The sequence below is a fragment of the Pan paniscus genome, chromosome 20, assembly GCF_029289425.2.
Source record: "Pan paniscus chromosome 20, NHGRI_mPanPan1-v2.0_pri, whole genome shotgun sequence".
Lineage (NCBI taxonomy): Eukaryota > Metazoa > Chordata > Mammalia > Primates > Hominidae > Pan > Pan paniscus.
The window spans coordinates 9,389,485-9,408,385 of record NC_073269.2 but is presented as its reverse complement, the minus strand read 5'-3'; the positions used below and the strand labels follow the sequence as shown (position 1 = coordinate 9,408,385).

Here is an 18,901-nt window from a genome sequence, read left to right as displayed (position 1 = left end):
CTTGGGTTCCCAAAGTACTGGGATTACAGGCATAAGCCACCACGCCGGCCAATATCAAGACTTTCATGGCGGGGCGAGGTGGCTGACATCTGGAATCCCAGCACTTTGGGAGGCCGAGGCAGGCAGATCAGCTGAGGTCAGGGGTTCAAGACCAGCCTGGTCAACATGGTGAAACCCCGTCTCTACTACAAACACAAAAATTAGCCGGGCGTGGTGATGTGCACCTGTAATCCCAGCTACTCAGGAGGCTGAGGCTTGAGAATCACTTGAACCTGGGAGGTAGAGGTTACAGTGAGCCGAGATCATGCCATTGCACGCACTCCAACCTGGGTGACAGAGCAAGACTACGTCTAGGGAAAAAAAAGGACTTTCACAACCTGACCTGCAGCTCCCACTGGACTTGGCACACCTGGGGCTCGGTGGGTGCCCAGGCCTGCGAGCCCTCGTCTCAGAGCTCCACCGGTGCTGGCTCTCAGCTCAGGCTGCCCTCTGCTTCCTTCTGCTCAGCTAATGCCAACTCTCACTTCAGAAGCACTCTAAGGTCCCCTCGGCAGGCCCAACCTCCAGGGCAGAGAAGCTCGCCCCCTGGGGCCCTGGTTTTGTTGTACTTTTTTTTTTTTTTGAGACGGAGTCTCGCTCTGTCACCCAGGCTGGAGTGCAGTGGCACGATCTCGGCTCACTGCAACCTCCGCCTGCTGGGTTCAAGCAATTCTCCTGCCTCAGCCTCCCGAATAGCTGGGACTACAGGCGCCTGCCACCATGCCCGGCTAATTTTTTGTATTTTTAGTAGAGACGGGGTTTCACCATGCTGGCCAAGCTGGTCTCGAACTCCTAACCTTGTAATCCACCCACCTCGGCCTCCCAAAGTTGTACACTTTTTACAATTCACCAGGACTTTTAAATAACACCAAGTAGTACGGTGGCTCACACCTGTAATGCCAGCACTTTGGGAGGATGATGAGGGAGGATCACTTGAGGCCAGGAGTCTCAACAGCCTGGCCAACATAGTGAGACTCTGTCTCTACAAAAAATTTAAAACTTAGGCCAGGCGCGGTGGCTCACACCTGTAATCCCAGCACTTTGGGAGGCCGAGGCGGGTGGATCACAAGGTCAGGAGATCGGACCATCCTGGCTAACATGGTGAAACCCTGTCTCTACTAAAAATACAAAAAATTAGCCAGGCGTGGTGGCGGGCGCCTGCAGTCCCAGCTACTTGGGAGGCTGAGGCAGGAGAATGGCGTGAACCCGGGAGGTGGAGCTTGCAGCGAGCCGAGATCGTGCCACTGCACCCCAGCCTGGGCGACAGAGCCAGACTCCGTCTCAAAAACAAAACAAAACAAAACACTTAGCCGGGTGTGGTAGCATGTGCCTGTGGTCCCAGCTCCTCAGGAGGATCGCATGAGCCCAGGAGTTCAAGGCTGCAGCCTGGGCGACAGAGCAAGACCCTGTCTCAAAAAAATAAATAATGCAAGTTTCACAAATGCCCTAGAGCACGCAATGAGCTCTGACATTTTCTATGTTATTTTAATCTGCTTTTTAAAATCACTGGGCACGGTTCATTCACCCGACTTCCATATCTTCCCACAGGCCCCGCCCCGGGTAGGAAGGGAACAGCAGGTCCTGGACTGCCGGGCTGCGGGCTGCGCCTCTTCCCCTGTGCCAGATGAGCGGCCAAGTGCCCTGCAAAGGGCTTCACGACCTCTCCCACCTGCCCAGGCCTACCCGACACTGTCACCAACTGAACCCGAGGACCAGAATCCCTCCACGCAGCTGTGGGCAGCAGAACAATGGTTCCCAAAGATGTCCCCGTCCTAACCCCCAGACCCTGGGACTATTTCACCTTCCATGGCAACAGGGGCTTTGCGGATGGGACTGAGTTAGGCATCCTGAGATAGGGGATGATCCGGGAGGCGGAATGTCCTCACAGCCTCCTCATGGGAGGAGGCCAGAGGGTGAGAGTCAAGGCCTGGAAAACGCTGCGCTGTGGCTGTGAAGGGGAAGGAAGGGCCCCAAGCCGAGGGATGCGGACGCCTCTAGACGCTGGGAAAGGAAAGGAATGGACTGTCTCCGGGAGCCTCCAGAAGGAACAGCCCTGCCCACATCATGATTTTAGCCCAGGGAGGCCCATGTCAGACTTCTCTCCTCCAGGCATGGGAGAGAATGAACAGGTGCTGTTTTCAGCCACTGTGTCTGCGGCCATTTGTCATAGCAGAAAAGGGTACCTCCCTGACTTCAGCGGAGGCAAGGGCCTGTCCACTCCCAGGGGCCACCCAGGCCTCTCCCCTGTGACCTGCTGCTCCTGGCTGCCACCAGGTCCCCACGGGATCCTGGGTCTCCCCTGCCACAAGTAACTGTCTCTTTGTACAGCTCTCTCCCCCGCTGCACGACGGGCCACCCCCACTCTCAGCACTTGGTCAAGAAGGCATGGAAGCCACCAGACCCTGAGGCTCTCAGCTGGACAGACCTCAGCCCGGTGCTACCAAGACCACAGGTCCTTCTGCCCTCCCTCTCTGGGGCCCCAAAAGCGCCCACTCCAAGCTGGGAGGCTGGAGGCTCTGGGGCTGAGGCCGGGCCCCAGTTCTCAAGGCACAGCCCGAGCCTAGGCCTCTGTCCACCCTGGTCCCCATCCGCAATAGATGAGAGGCCGGGCTAGCCTGCCTCCACTGACCCTCCAGAAGGGAAGACGAGGGGTTGGGGCCCAGGCAGCTCCCCATTCCTTACGCATGGGCTATGCGGTGACTTCCTTCCATCAGTGCACAAATGGAAAGTCAGGGGCAGCATCCCGGGGAGAGGATGATGAACCCCTGCAGCTACGCTGTCAGGGCAGCAGCAACAGCCACACGGCTCCAACCCCGTCCTGCTGATGGCCCACGTCCTGACGCTCACCGGGATGTGATGAGAAGAGCCCTTACCTCTGAAGTCCTCCCAACAGCCTCCACCCCGTGCCAGCCTGAGCAAAATGCCAGACACACCCCAATCGAGGGGCGCCCTACCATCTGCCTGGCCAGCCCCCTCAACACTGTCCAGGCACAAAACACAGGGAACGTGTGGGGAGTGGTCCCAGCCCAGAGGAGCCTGAGGAGACGGCCATGGGCCACGAGGGATCCCAGGACTGCCACGGGCCACGAAGGATCCTGGGACGGCTACGGGCCACGAGGAATCCCGGTGTGGGGGGCCCTGGGACAGAAAACAGTCCATTAGGGGAAAGCAGAGGCAATCCGAATGAAGCGGGAAGTGTCATTAACAACGTGTTAATCAAGAGACAAATGCGCCACAACAGGCAGGATGTTCCCACAAGGAAAACGGGTGGGGGGTGGCAGGCAGAGACGGGAACTCTCACTACCACTTGCCCAAATTCTCTGTAAATCTAAAACTGCTCCAAAAACTAAGTTCTATTAACTGCCAGGAGGGGAAGACCCAGGTGGTTTAGGTTTGACTGCACCCTGCCACAGGCCCAGCCTGTCAACCCTGCTGCAGCTTCTAGGCAGATCTGGGCACTAGGAATAGAACTGGCAAGGGGAGCCCACCGCAGCATGACAGAAGCCTGCAGTGACAGCCCAAGGCATCGGATGACAACGCCCCCAAACAGCATGAGCTACTGATTACATAACAGCCACTGCCCCGCACGTGCTGACCCTGAGGGCAGCCTCAGATACAGTGCTGGCTCTGTGAGCCCCTCCGCCAAGACCTGCAGGTGGGGCGGAAGAAGAGACCACTGGCGGGAATCAGGGAGGAGACAGCAGCACCACAGCACAGAGGCCTGGGGACCACAGAACTTGGCCCCCAAGAACCCCCCAAAAGGAGGTGCTCTTGGCCATGGGGCTGCCAGTCACCGGAGCCCCCAGGGCTGACCCTCGGGTGGGTTCAGAAAGTTGGGCCTGCACCAGACCACACTGCCCACCTCTTTCCTGGGTCTGGGCACGGGTCCAAAAACAGGAGTCTCTGAACCAGAAGGAAGGGATCCTCTCACCTGCACGCCTGGCGAGGTTGCCTGAGCCGGGATGGCCCAGGGCCCGGCCCTGCCTGCCTCTCCCACGGCCACAAGCCCCAAGTGGCCTTCAAAAGGGACATGTCATTTCCTTCCTCCCACGCAAGTCTTCAGCCCCACAGGAAGGTCCTCCTTTTTCCAGGGGCTCTGCGTACCCCTTACAGGTTGGGGGTGGACACCCAAAGCCTCAGACGGGCCCACGACATGAACGCTCTGGCACCCTATGAGTATGAACTCAGGAGCTCTGGAAAAGAGACAGTGAGATGGATACAGGTGTGCATATACACATGGGTTAGCGTTCCTACTTCCAAGCCCTGTCAGCAGAGAAAACCTAGAAGCAATGATGCCCCAACAGCATCGAGCACGGCCAGCACCCAGGCCATGGTTTGTAAACATCATTCTCCACTATGAGGAACCACGGCGCCCTGCAGGACACATGGTCAATTCCAGGGCTGGGGCAGAATATACAAGCTGAGCCCAGATCGCCCTGCAGGACCTGAGAGGAAGGGAAGGCTTGACAGGATGGGAGCGGGCAGAAAGGACACGCGAGGGGCTCCCAATGGCCAAAACGAGGACCACCTACCTCAGCACCAGGATGAATGACAGCATCATGTTACAACCCACAGGATAAAACAAACACACAGATGGCTTTCCTGAGAGAACATGTGAAATGCAATCGAGCGCCAGGTGCAGTGGCTCACGCCTGTAATCCCAGCACTTTGGGAGGCCGAGGCAGGTGGGTCACTTGCGGTCAGGAGTTCGAGACCAGCCTGTACAACACGGTGAAACCCCGTCTCTACTAAAAATACAAAAATTAGCCAGGTGTGATGGTGGGCACCTGTAATCCCAGCTACTCGGGAGGCTGAGGCAGGAGAATTGCTTGAACCTGGGAGGCGGAGGTTGCAGTGAGCGAAGATCGCGCCACTGCATTCCAGCCTGGGCAAAAGAGTGAGACTCTGTCTCAAAAATATATAAATAAATAAAATGCAACTGATAAACGGGGAAGAGGGACAGCTTTCCTCCACAGAAGAATTCTCCTTCATAAGTGTCAAAGGAATAAGCATAACATAAAATCACCATTCCAACACCACGGGAATATTTCCTGCAGGAAAGAGCCACGCGGAAATGCAAAAATTGGTGAGCAAAAGTTGAAGGAACAGGACATGTTCACAGGCTCAAAGTCCCAAAGGGAAAAGGAGTAACTTTGCAGTGGAGAAACTTGACCGACGCCTCAGCCAGGCGGCCACGGTCAACACCACCACGCTGAGCCGCATCAGCCACATCAGCCACATCAGCCACATCAGCCACACGCACCTCCTGATACGCTGCACAGGGAAGGAGCAGCATGAGCCCTATGGTATGCTTCTAAAAAGTCCAGAGCCCAGGCTAACCATGAGAAAACGTCTGAAAGCCAAGGGAAGTTCCTTCTACAAAACATCTGCCTGGTGCTCTTTGGAAGTGCCAAGGTCATGAAAGTCAAGGCAAGATGGAGGCCTTGGCACACCTGGAGGAGCCTATGAGACTAAATGGTGAGTGGGGTCCTGGATGAGGTCCTAGACCAGGAAAGGGACATTGGTGGGACAACTAGTGAGATTCTAATAGAATCTATAGTTGAGGCCAGGTGCAGTGGCTCACGCTTGTAATCCCAGCACTTTGGGAGGCCAAGGCAGGCAGAGCACCTGAGGTCAGGAGCTTGAGACCAGCCTGGCCAACATGGTGAAACCCTGTGTCTACTAAAAATACAAAAGTTAGCCGGGCGTAGTGGAAGGCACCTGTAATCCCAGCTACTCAGGAGGCTGAGGCAGGAGAATCGCTTGAACCTGGGAGGCAGTGGCTGCAGTGAGCCAAGATAGCGCCCCTGCACTCCAGCCTGGGAGACAGAGCAAGGCTCTGACTCAAAAAAAAAAAGAATCTATAGTTGAGTAAATCGCATGGTAGTATGGAATTGGCTAATTTCTGAGCATTCTGTGGTTACATAAGATGCTCACATTAGGGGCTGAGTGAAAGATACACAGGAACGCTCTGTGCTATCTTTGCAACAGTTCAGTGAGTCTAAAATTATTTCAAAATAAAAAGTTAAAAAGACCAAACCAAACAACCACCTGGACCTCTGTCCTCTGAAGCTCAGGGCATAGCAGGTTTTCACTGGAAGAGGAGAGTCAGGCCATGAAAGAGCCAAGGTGATCAGAAACCAAGTGGACACCACCACATTCCTTCTACTTCCAGGCCCCACTGAAGACCAAACCTGCTGAATTCAAGTTGCAGATCCTTCTTGAGTGAAAGAACTGAAAAGCTGACATTTGTCACCAACCTCTGCATCCTAGGGAAACAGCCTCTTACTTAGAAATATGTCACCAAAACCTTCATATCCTTACTGATACCAAAATCCAACTGAGGAAGGTGGCATGGCTCAATAAAGGAAGCAGGGAATAGGCCGGGAGCGGTGGCTCACACTTGGAATCCCAGCACTTTGGGAGGCCAAGGTGAGCAGATCTTTCGAGGTCAGGAGTTTGAGACCAGCCTCACCTACATGGCAAAACCCCATCTCTACTAAAAATACAAAAATTAGCTGAGCGTGGTGGCATCCACCTGTAGTCCCAGCTACTCAGGAAGCTGAGGCAGGAGAATTGCTTGAACCTGGGAGGCAGAGGCTGCCTGAGCCGAGATCATGCCACTGCACTCCAGCCTGGGCAACACAGCGAAACTCTGTCTTTAAAAAAAAAAAAAAAAAAAAAAAAAAAGGCAGAGGCCAGGCATGGTCACTCATGCCTGTAATCCTAGCACTTTGGGAGGCCAAGGCGGGCAGATCACGAGGTCAGGAGTTCGATACCAGCCTGGCCAGTATGGTGAAAACCTGTCTCTACTAAAAATATTAAAAAAAAAAAAAAAATTAGCCAATTGTGGTGGTACATGCCTATAGTCCCAGCTAATCAGGGGACTGAAGCAGGAGAATCGCTTGAACCCAGAAGGCAGAGGTTACAGTGAGTTGAGATTGTGGCACTGCACTCCAGTCTGGGTGACAGAGTAAGACTCTGTCTCAAAAAAAAAAAAAGAAAAGAAAAAGAAGAAACAAGGAGGCAGGGAACAGCCAGGGTTTTCTGGATCCCAACTAAGAAGGCTGTAATCTCATCAGCTAATCTGGGTCTCTATATGTTAATGTAAGAACCATATTATTTTTCCTTAACGTCTACACTCAAGACTAGACAAAAAATAATTCACGGTTATGAACCTACAGTAATCAAGACAGCATGGTACTGGCATAAGTACAGACATTAGATAAATGGGAGAAAGCTGAGAGTCCAGAAATAAACCCACACACTTAAAGTCAGGTGATTTTCAACAACAGTGCCAAGACCACTCAATGCAAAAAGTTTTTCAACAAATAGTGCTGGGACAGCTGGATATTCACACACAAAAAATGAAGGTGGACCCTTACCTCATACCATATATTTATACTAATTCCAAATAGGTCATAGATCTAAATGTAAGTGCCCAAACTACAAAACTCTTTTTAAAAACTTTTTGTACCAACAGTATCTTCCTATGTTGCCCACACTGGTCTCAAACTCCTGGCCTCAAATGATCCTCCCAACCCACCCTTCCAAAGCATTGGGCATATAGATGTGAGCTAGTATACCCAGCTCAGAACTACCCAACTCTTAGGAAAACCATAGGATTAAACCTTCGTGGCTTTGGATCAGGCAAGATTTCTGGCTAAAACACCAAAAGTGCATGTGGAAAAAGAAAAACTGTTTGCAAAGACCTCAAGAAAGTGAAAAGACTTGGCTGGTCATGGCAGCTCATGTCTATAATCCCAGCACTTTGGCAGGCCGAGGTGGGAGGATCACTTGAACACAGGAGTTCAAGACCAGACTAGGCAACACAGCAAGATGCCATCTCCACAAAAAATAAAGAAGAAAAAAATTAGCCAGGCGTTGTGGTGCACACCTGCAGTCCCAGCTACTTGGGAGGCTGAGGTGGGAGGATCGCTTGAGCCTGGGAGTTGGAGGCTGCAGTGAGCTATGTTTGTGCCACTGCACTCCAGCCTAGGAGATGGAACAATACTCTGTCTCAAAAAAAAAAAAGAGAGAGAGAAAGTGAAAAGACAATGTACAAAACAGGAGAACATATATTTGCAAAACATTATCTGATAAGGAACTTGCATCCAGAATATGTCAACAACTCTTGCAACTCAACAAAAGACAAACAACCTAACAGAAAACACTGGCAAAGGATGGAGCAGACATTTCTCCAAAGAAGATACAAAAAGAGTCAACAGTCACGGGAAGAGATGCTTGACATCACAGCAATGAAGCAAGGGAGAAGAGAGGCCAAAACCATGCCGAAAATGACAGAGGAGCCAGTGGGCTTCCAGGACCTTCTAGAACCCTCTCCAATATGGCAGAGCCTGGCCAAGAGCTGCTATTCATATTCCAGTCCTGAGATAACTTTGCTACGTTCCCCAACTCTCAAATGGGAGATGGAGGTTGGCAGGGGGTGCTCACGAGGGATGGCGGGGACAGGGCCCTCCCCCAAGGCCCTTCTAGAAGATTCTGCCTCTCCTGTTCCGCCCAGGTCCCTGCCCAGGTCTGCGCCTGGTCCTCACCACCCCCGCCCCGCCTCGTGAGCCCCATGCTTCTGCCAGGAGGTGGCTGGGGCCTGCTCTGGTGTCCCCTTGCTGGTGCTCCTCGTTGAGTCACTTCCCAGCAGCCCCATGGGAAAGGCACTGCTGTCACTCCCACTTCACAGAGCGGAACATGGAGGCCGTCCCAAGTCCCAGAGGTGCTAACCGAGGCTGTCAGCTCCAGGGCTGGTTACCCTCTTAACTCACCATATCTTTTTCTTTTTTTTTGAGATGGAGTTTCGCTCTGTTGCCCAGGCTGGAGTGCAACGGCATGATCTCAGGTCACTGCAGCCTCCGCTTCCCAGGTTCAAGCAATTCTCCCGCCTCAGCCTCCAAAGTAGCTTGGATGACAGGCGTGCACCACCATGCCCAGCTAATTTTTGTAATTTTAGTAGAAATGGGGTTTCACCATGTTTGCCAGGCTGGTCTTGAACTCCTGACCTCAGGGGATCCACCTGCCTCGGCCTCCCAGAGTGCTGGGATTACAGCCATGAGCCACTGCACCCGGCCTAACTCACCATATCTTAACCAACACATTTCCAGTGGCCAGGGAGATAAAACCCCAGCCAGGGCAGATGATGTGGCAACACGAGTCAGAAAGATGCGGCGGAGGAGCCTGGAGTGCCAGGAAGGACAGTGAGGAGGGGTGGGAGGAGCAGGAGAATGGCCGTGGGCTGCAGGGAAACAGCAGGAAGTGAAGCCCCCACAAGCCCAGGGGATGGGGGTTCCGCTCTGAGGATGGGGTGCACACTACCCAGAGGCAGGGTGGGGTTCCAGTAGTGGCGGGACAGACGGGGATAGGGAGAGGCTGCGGGGAGCCAGGCATGAAGAGGGCAGGCCTGCAGCAGGGATGGAAGGAAGGGAGGCGGGACCAGCACCATCCTGGCTCCCTGCCGCCACCACCAGCCCCCTATCCTTCTTCTCTGTCCTTCACTAAGAGAACATCAAAAACTGTCCCCTACCCATGAGCCCTCTCCCAGGACCCCCACAGCCCCCAGATCAGGTGATGGAGGCCCAGTGCAGCACGAGACCACTGGGATGAGAAGCCACCTCTTGTGACCCAGCATCACCACTCACCTCCGCCAGAGGAGGACGCGGTGACTGCAGGGGCGACCCCTGCCCCTCATATCACTTAGACCCCCAGGGCCAGTGCCAAGCAGGGGGCTCCCTACCCCACATCCCTCCCAGCTGTGTGGCGAGGCGGCCACTGGAGAATGGTGGGGACCTTCTCCCCCGTGGCCCTGTAGCCTCTAAGAGCGATCTTAGAGGGAGGTCCTGGGTGAGGACATGGTACAGAGCACAGTCCCCCAAGGCCTGGTCCCAAGACCACTGAATGCAGAAAGAAAAGGTGTTTCAACAAACAGTGCTGGGACAACTGGATATCCACATGCAAATAAAGGAAGGTGAACCCCCACCACCCACCATGAGGCCCGGAGGAGGGCGAGGCCCCCACCTGTGGGGCCTCAGTTTCCTCATCTGTAAAGGGGGCTCCCCATGTTAACACCCTCCTCGTGGGGTCTTCAGGAAGCTCAATGAGGTCCCCTAAGTGGCAGCTGTCACCATCCTGTCACTCAGGAGGCTGACCAGCAAGTCCAATGACACGACAGGTCACAGAGGCCATGGAGGAACAGGTGCCCACACTGATCTATGCCCCAGTAGGCTGGCAGCACCGCTGGGAAGGACGGTTTGGTAACATCTCTTCTTTCAAAAGCACCTGCCCCTTCTTGCCAGCTGCCCCAGGCATCTGTGTTCTCCATACTTGTCCCACCTGGCCACCAACACCTCCACAGGCCACTCCTGTAGCCTCAGATGTCATGGGGCGACAGAAGTCCACCATCAACTCCACACACAGCCACAGAGTGGGCTGCACAGACGCATCTCCAAGCTTTGTGCTGGATCCCTGGGACAGCAGCTATCTGCCAGGAGACGGCCGCAGGACACGCCGGCACACACAGAGCGCGCAGAAAAGGAAGACGCTACACAGGTACCTCTAGAAGGGTTACCACTTCCAGGGGGTGGGAGAATAAAGCCTGGGGAAGTGGGAGACTGTGCAGGGGGTGACCAGCTCATCTCACTTTGCCCGGGATGCTCCTGGTTCCGGCACCAAAGCCTTACGTCTGTCCCATATTTGCATGTCTCTGGGGTCAGGCTGGGGGCTGTAATCTGAGGGCTGCCTGGACAGTAGGGAGTGTATTCCGGAGGGGAGCAGGGGTGGCCTCTGCCCAACACCCAGGGGTACTGCCCACCTATGACCACTAAAATATAACCGCCTTCCTGCCCCTCTGTGGGTGACTTCTCACGCTCACCGCACGGGGGTACGGGGACTCCCAGGGAGCACAGAGCCGTGGTGCATCTCACAGTCAAGCGTTCTCAACTACATGAAACTGGGGAGCTGAAACGTGCACGGCAGCACACGTGCACACCGGGTCACAGGGACTGGCTGTGACTAGACACTGCCGAGCGTCCCCAGACAACATGCCTGGCTGAGGGCATTGCTCTAGGAAGCTGCTGGGCTGGGGTGGGCCTGACGACCCATCTCTGGATCGTGGGTAGAGGTGTATGAGCCCGGGGGGCAGCAAGGGCTGAGAGGGGCCAAGGAGCTGGCGGGATGCGCGGTGAGAACAGGCCCACTGTGGGCCATGCACTCCAGGCCGGGTGAGGAGGGAGCGAGGGCCTGTGGCAGGGCAAGGGCTGGGAGCTGAGCACGCGAGTGGTGGAAAGTGCCAGGGGCCGGCGTGTGGAAATGGCGAGGCCATTGCACTGGAGGGGTGCCCACGAGTCTCTTTCCCCCAGAAGAAAAGGACTCAGGAGAATCCTTAACCTCATCCTTAAGTCTCTGCCAGCACACCCGCCCTCCAGGACACACGCCATCCACCGCCCTAGCCATCCCCAGTGCCAGCATTACTGCCACGTATTAACTTCAAAGAAGCATTTGTGTACCAAAGTACACAGAGAAATGCACAAACCCTAAAAAATAACACAAAACAGGACGCGCAGAGGGGAGCCAGACGCACCCAGCCAGGAGACAGCATTCTCAAGCGGCTGAGCATCCGACCGCGGCCAACAACCCAGGGGGCAGACCTGCTGTGGAGAGATGAGGAAGACCAAACACAGACTCAGGCATATACAGAGACTGTGTGGGGAACAGAAGGGGTTTCCCAAGGCAGTGGGGTAAGCAGGGACCTTTTTTTTAGACAGGGTCTCACTCTTGTCACCCAGGCTGGAGGGCAGTGGCACGATCTCAGCTCACTACAACCTCCACCTCCCAGGTTCAAGCGATTCTCCTAACTCAGCCTCCCAAGTAGCTGGGATTACAGGCGCCCACCACCACGCCCAGCTAATTTTTGTATTTTTAGTAGAGACGGGGTTTCACCATATTGGCCAGGCTGGTCTCAAACTCCTGACCTCTAGGGATCCACCCACCTCACCCTCCCAAAGTGCTAGGATTACAGGTCTGAGCCACTGCACCTGGCCAAGCAGGGATTTATTTGTTTGTTTGTTTGTTTGTTTATTTTGAGACAGAGTCTTGCTCTTGTTGCCCAGGCTGGAGTGCAATGGCACGATCTTGGCTCACCACAACCTCCACCTCCTGGGTTCAAGCAATCCTCCTTCCTTAGCCTCCCGAGAAGCTGGGATTACAGGCATGCACCACCACACCCAGCTAATTTTTATTAGAGATGGGGTTTCTCCATGTTAGTCAGGCTGGTCTCGAACTCCTGACCTCAGGTGATCCGCCCGCCTGGGCCCAAAGTGCTATGATCACAGGCGTGAGCCACCATGCCCGGCCCAAGCAGGGATTTTTTTTAATCAATGGAGCTGGGACAACGGGGTAGCCATTTAGAAAACAATAAAGTGAGGTCCCCACCTCGCACCTCTGCGAGAATGAACCGCGGTGGAATCGGAACATGAGTGTAAAGGAGGAATCATACGAGAGCCAGAAAAAAACGAGGTGAACTCCTCTCCAGCCCCAGAGACGGAAAGGGCTTTACAACCACAGCTCTAATCAAGAGGCAAAGAAAGTAAAGACTCAGAAATGTGACTTTTGTTGAGACAGGGTCTCGCTCTGTCACTCAGGCTGGAGTACAGTGGTGTGATCATAGCTCACGGCAGCCTTGAACTCCTGGGCTCAAGCAATCCTCCCACCTCAGCCTCCTGAGTAGGTGGGACCACAGGCATACACCACTATGCCTGGCTAACTTTTTTTTCTTTTTTGTAGAGATGGGGGTCTCACCATGTTGCCCAGGCTGGTCTCAAACTCCTGGGCTCAAGTGATCCTCCCACAGTCCGGGGACTACAGGTGTGAGCCACCGTGCCCAGCTAACTATTTTTTTTAATTAGCCAGGTGTGGTTAATTAATTACAGGCTCACACCTGTAATTTCAGCTGCTTGGGAGGCCAAGGCAGGAAGACTGCTTGAGCCCAGGAGTTTGAGACCAGCGTGGGCAACATAGTAAGACCTCGTCTCGAAAGAAAGAGAATAAAGAAAAAGAAGATGAAAAGAAAGAAAGAAGAAAGGAAAGAAAGAAGGAAAGGAAAGAAAAGGAAAAGAAAGGAGAGAGAAAGGGGAGAGAAAGGAGAGAGAAAGGAAAGTAAAGGAGAAAGAAAAAAAACATTCTGCAGGGCAAAAGAAAACCAAACACCAATAACAAAGTCAAAAGGCAATCCAGAGACCGAGGGAAAATATTTGCACTGGGCGAGGTGACTCAAGCCTATAATCCCAGCATTTTGGGAGGCCAAGGCCGGTGAATCACCTGAGGTCAGGATTTTGAGACCAGCCTGACCAACATGGTGAAACCCTATCTCTACTAAAAATATAAAAATTAGCTGGACATGGTGGCTCACGCCTGTAATCCCAGCTACTCAGGAGGCTGAGGCAGGAGAATTGCTTGAACCTGGGAGGCGGAGGTTGCAATGAGCTGAGATTGTGCCACTGCACTCCAGCCTGGGCAACAGAACAAGACTCAGTCTCAAAAAGAAAAAAAAAGAAAAAAAAAACCACAAAGAAAATATTTGCAATACATACCACAGAGGTTCACATATTGGGGTTTCAAGTTAGGAGGAAAAAGTCAAATATCCAATAGAAAAAAGCAAGTGAAAAGCATGAAGATACAGCTCACAGAAAAGATACAAAAACAGCTTTAATCACAACAAGATGTTCATCACCACTCATAACTACAGGAACAATCATTAGAACTCCACTGAGCTCCCATTTCTCAGCACTGGGATTGGCAAGTATTTAGACGTGAAACAGCACACCCTGCTGGCGAGGCAGGGGAACCAGGCCCTCCCAGACGACACAGCTGGCGGAACAGGACTTACATGGGTGTTTAGCATAAAAGCTAACAAAATATGTCTGCACTTCTGACCCAGCAATCCCACTCATGAAAATCTACCATGAAGATACCCTTCCACCAATGTGAAAATCCATATACACCAGGTTACTCATGGCAGCACAGTTCGCCACCGTTAAGAGCCTGGAAACAAACTAAATACCTGCATGCAGAAGAGACATTGGGTGGACTTCGCTGCATTCCTGCAAGGAACACTACGCAGCTGTGCAGGGGAGCCAGGAAGAGCTCCCTGGCCAATGAAGTGGTTTCCAGGACACACAGCTAAATGAACAGAGCACAGCGCCACTTTCACATGCGAAAGAAAAGGTATAAGGCCAGGCGCAGTGGCTCACACCTGTAATCCCAGCACTTTGGGAGCCCACTTGAGCCCGGGAGTTTGAGACCAGCCTGGGCAACATAGCAAGACGCTGTATTTCTCTATAAAAACATAAAAAAATTAGCTGGGCATGGTGGCACACACCTGTGGTCTCAGCTAAGTCAGGAGGCCGAAGTGGCAGGATCACTTGAACCCAGGAGGTGAAGGCTGCAATGAGCTGTGATTACACCACTGCACTCCAGCCTGGGCAACAGAGAAAGACTCTGTCTCAAAAAAAAAAAAGAAGGGGACATTAAAAAAATACACATCTGCTTCTTTGAGCTGCCCTGAAAGGCTGAGCCAGAGACTAACGAGATTCCTTTCCTGCAGGGGGTGGGCAGGAATGGGGAGGAGAAAGGGGGTTGATGACACTTCTCCGCCCATGCCTTTTTGTGCAGTCCTGACTCTGGAACCATGCTAATGTTCTATACACTACATCACGTATGTTGAATCAAGAAATCAATCAACAGGCAACTAAAATCAGCAAGAGTTGAGGAGGAAAATCCTTGTCCAAAACACAAACAAAAACAAGTAAACCAAACCTTATTTCAAGCAAACAATATAACCACAGTAAAGAAGGGGGGAAAAAATGGAAGAACTAATCCATGTAAACTTTTAAATACAGTTTGGGACTGTATGTCTTTGAGATAAACAAAAAAGAAATATTGGCTCCTACCCTGGAGGATGCTTTTATGGTAGGCAGTGGGTGGATTCTCACTGTCAGCCAAGGGAGTTACAAATAACGATGGGGAAAGATGGTAAGGGACCCTGGGTGTGGGGCTGGAACTAGAGGTTTCAGTGTGAACTCATGGGCATTAATGGGGATGGATGGATGGATGGATGAATAAATGGATGCACGGATGGATGGATGGATGGACAGACAGATAGATGGATGGATAGGTGAATGAACAGATGAACGGTTGGATGGATGGATAGGTGGATGGATGGATAGGTGAATGGGTGGGTGGATGGATGGATGGACAGACGGACAGATGGATAGATGGATGGATAGGTGAATGAATAGATGGATGGACGGATATGTGAATGGGTGGATGGATGGGTGGGTGGATGGATAGGTGGGTGGGTGGGTGGACAGGTGGATAGATGGATAGGTGAGTAAATGGGTGGATACGTGGGTGGCTGGATGGATGGATAGATGGATAGGTTGGTAGGTGGGTGGGTGGGTGGGTGGACAGGTGGATAGATGGATAGGTGAGTAAATGGGTGGATTGGTGGGTGGATGGATGGATGGATAGATGGATAGGTTGGTGGGTGGGTGGGTGGGTGGACAGGTGGATAGATGGATAGGTGAGTAAATGGGTGGATTGGTGGGTGGATGGATGGATGGATAGATGGATAGGTTGGTGGGTGGGTGGGTGGGTGGACAGGTGGATAGATGGATAGGTGAGTAAATGGGTGGATGGATGGATAGGTGGGTGGGTGGGCCGGTGCGTGGACAGGTGGATAGATGGATAGGTGAGTAAATGGGTGGATGGGTGGGTGGATGGATGGATGGATGGATGGATAGATGGATAGGTGGGTGGGTTGGTGGGTGGGTGGACAGGTGGATAGATGGATAGGTGAGTAAATGGGTGGATGGGTGGGAGGATAGATGGATGCAGAGATGGATGCAAATGTCAGGTGTCTGTATGTATACATGTGTATTCATATATACACACACAATGTACATGTGTGTAAGATGTACACACATCTACTTCCCAGCTCTGTCTGATTAGAGGACCTAGAAGCAAAGACGCCCCAGTAGCACTGAGCACACGGAGCACCTGGATCTCGGTTTCTAAGTGGCATTCTCCACAAACAGAACCAGGGCTCCTTGGAGATTGGTCAATCCCAGGGATCGACCATGAGGGAGACTACAGGATGAGCCGGGAGCATCCCAGCGCCAAAAAGTTGGGAAGTGCTCCGAGCAGGGTGGGGACATGTCAAATGGCCCAGGAGCCAGCTCGACCGGGCTCTTTCTGGAAAAATATGGAGCCATCTGAGCAACCAGATCAATCGTGATGGCAGTGGATTATAACCCATTGAACAAAGTAAGAATCCACAAGCCCACCCTGATAGAAATAAGAAAGGAACAAGGGACAGCTGTCCTGTATAGGAGACATCAACTAATAAATGCAGAAGAAATGACAGGACTAGACAACCACCATGTGGCAAGAATCAATGTCTGCTGAAACAAGCAGTGAATGTTTGAGGAGTAACGGCGTGTTTACACTGGCCTCCCCATGAGATGCAAATGGTACAATAGTAATGTTAGGGTGGGGAAACCTGGCGGGCCTACCTTAACCAAAGGATCAAGGTTAACATCACCAGAAATGGGACAAATTAGCATGATGGGCCTCCTGATAGGGCACACTAAGAAGGACCCAATGTCGGCTCCAGGACTTGCCTGCCAAAAGTGTGTGGCCTGAATCTGGTCCTGAGGAACCATCAGACAAACCCACCTGGGGGACATTTAACAGAATGACGGCCTGTACGCCCCCAAAACATCAGAGTCAGAGAACCCAGAGACAGACTCAGGAGCAGCCCCAGGTTAAAAGGAACCGACAGGCAAGACGACTGAGTGCTGTGTTGATCCTGGATTCTCTTCTGACTCTTAAGGACATTACTGCAAAGTCAGAATAGGGTCTGTAGATTTGATTTTATCAGTGTGAATTTCTGATTTTGATAACTTGATACAAAAATTCCTTGTCTGGGGGAAATACACACTGAAGGAGAGGTAAAGGGATGTCATGTCTGCCACACACTGACAGTTTAGGAAGAAGTGCAGGGAAAGAGAATGAGAGGAAAGGATTAAAGGCAAAGCAGGGAATGTCGCCACATGGGGGTCCTGGGTGAAAGGTGTCTGGGAATTCTTCCTATTTTTCTTGCAATTTTGGGGTCAGTGTGAAATTATGTCCAAAAAAATTTTATTAAAACAAAAACAAAAAAAAAGGGAAGTCTTTGGGTGAAGAGCCAAGAAAACCCAGGACAGACACAGGCTTGGTCACCTGGCACTTCCTTCTGGAACCTTCCACACAAAGGGAGGTGCAGCCCACCTACATCTTTGCCAGGCACTCAACAGGGTCTGGGGAGCACCACGGGCAAAGGCCACCTGTCCGTCCACTGCCCCCAGGCGAGGGGATGGAGCCACACAGAGCAGGGATGCCAGCAGACTTGGGCCCCCAAGCAGGCTCCCACCCAGTCAGGAGGCAACCCCTGGCAGACACACGAGGACCAGTCCATGTTTCACACTTATTTATAGGTATCTGATGTTCCATAATTAACCATTTAAAACCATAATCATTAACTAAATAATCTATGCATCTACAAACCTGCCTTGTAATTTCATGGTTGTCTGGGAGCCCCAAGGCCTGGGTGGAGAGGGACAGCAGTGCAGAGTGGCACGTCCGCCCCTCACTCCTGGCCCTGGGGCCCGCCAGGTCTAGCGACCTCCTGGAGTGTCACCGTCTTTCTGGGGCGTGCGGCCTTTGGAACAGACCGGACAGTAAGGATGAAGAGGCTGATGACGAGGTCCTGGAGCCCCCATGCAGGCATGACTCTGAGTGCCTGGCATGGCTGACCAGCCCACCAACCCGAGGAGGCAGGGATGACTCTGAGTGACTGGCATGGCTGACCAGCCCACCAACCGGAGAAGGCAGGGACAGCTATTCCAGCCCATTGCCCAGGAGAGGAAACTGAGGCACAGGCAGGAAGTGGCCTACCCTAGATCACACAGCTAACAACCGGGGAGCCAAGGAGGCAGCTGCAGACCTGAGCGCCACCCACTGGGTACGCAGGCCCAGCCGGCTGGGGTGGATATGTTGGAAACACAAAGCCCAGCCCACCTCGCCGCCCCCAGATGGCAGGTCCTCATGAACCACAGAAGGACACGGTGGAAGCCAGGGGCCGACGCTCCCGGACTCCTAGGGCGGGGGAAACCTCTCTAAGTGGGACACAAACTCGGAAGCCCTAAAGGGAAGGACACATCAGGCAACTTGAAAACATCCCATGTAACAACGCACCAAAGATAAAACTAAAGATAAGTGAGGAACTGAGAAAAAAGGTAACACAATAGGGTGGTAATAGCCCGGGTACAGAGAGGGTTATTCCAAAACAGGGGTTCTCCACCAAGGCTGATCGTGCCCCCAGAGGATGCCTTCCGATGTCTAGGGACATTTATGGCTGTCACGACTGAGGGTGGTGCTGGCGTGGAGTGGGTGGAGGCCAGGGATGCAAAGAACCCACTCACCCAGACCCACACTGCCCAACCATGCAGCTGTGCCCACAGGGAACACTGGGAGGTCTGGGGATGTCTGTGGTTGTCCCGACTAGGGGGTGCTCCTGGCATGCAGTGGGTGGAGGCCAGGGATGCTGCTCAGCACCCTGCAGGGCCCAGGACAGCCCCACCCCAGAGAAGGACCCAGCTCAAGATAGCAAGAGTGCCGAATCTGAGAAGCTTTGGGTTAGTTTTTTTGTTTTTAAGTCAAGAAAAAAAACACACCAAATCAACAAGCAGGCAAAGGCTATGAACTGGCAACTCAAACAAGAACCAGAATGAGGAGACAGGTTATAAGGAGGGGCAGA

The 18,901-nt window shown here is 52.8% G+C and overlaps 1 protein-coding gene across 6 annotated transcripts in view; it reads right to left on the bottom strand.

Moving 5' to 3' along the window:
* The window catches only part of KDM4B (lysine demethylase 4B), a 188,777-nt gene that overhangs the window by 142,864 nt on the left and 27,012 nt on the right, over nt 1-18,901 (bottom strand). The window lies entirely within an intron of this gene.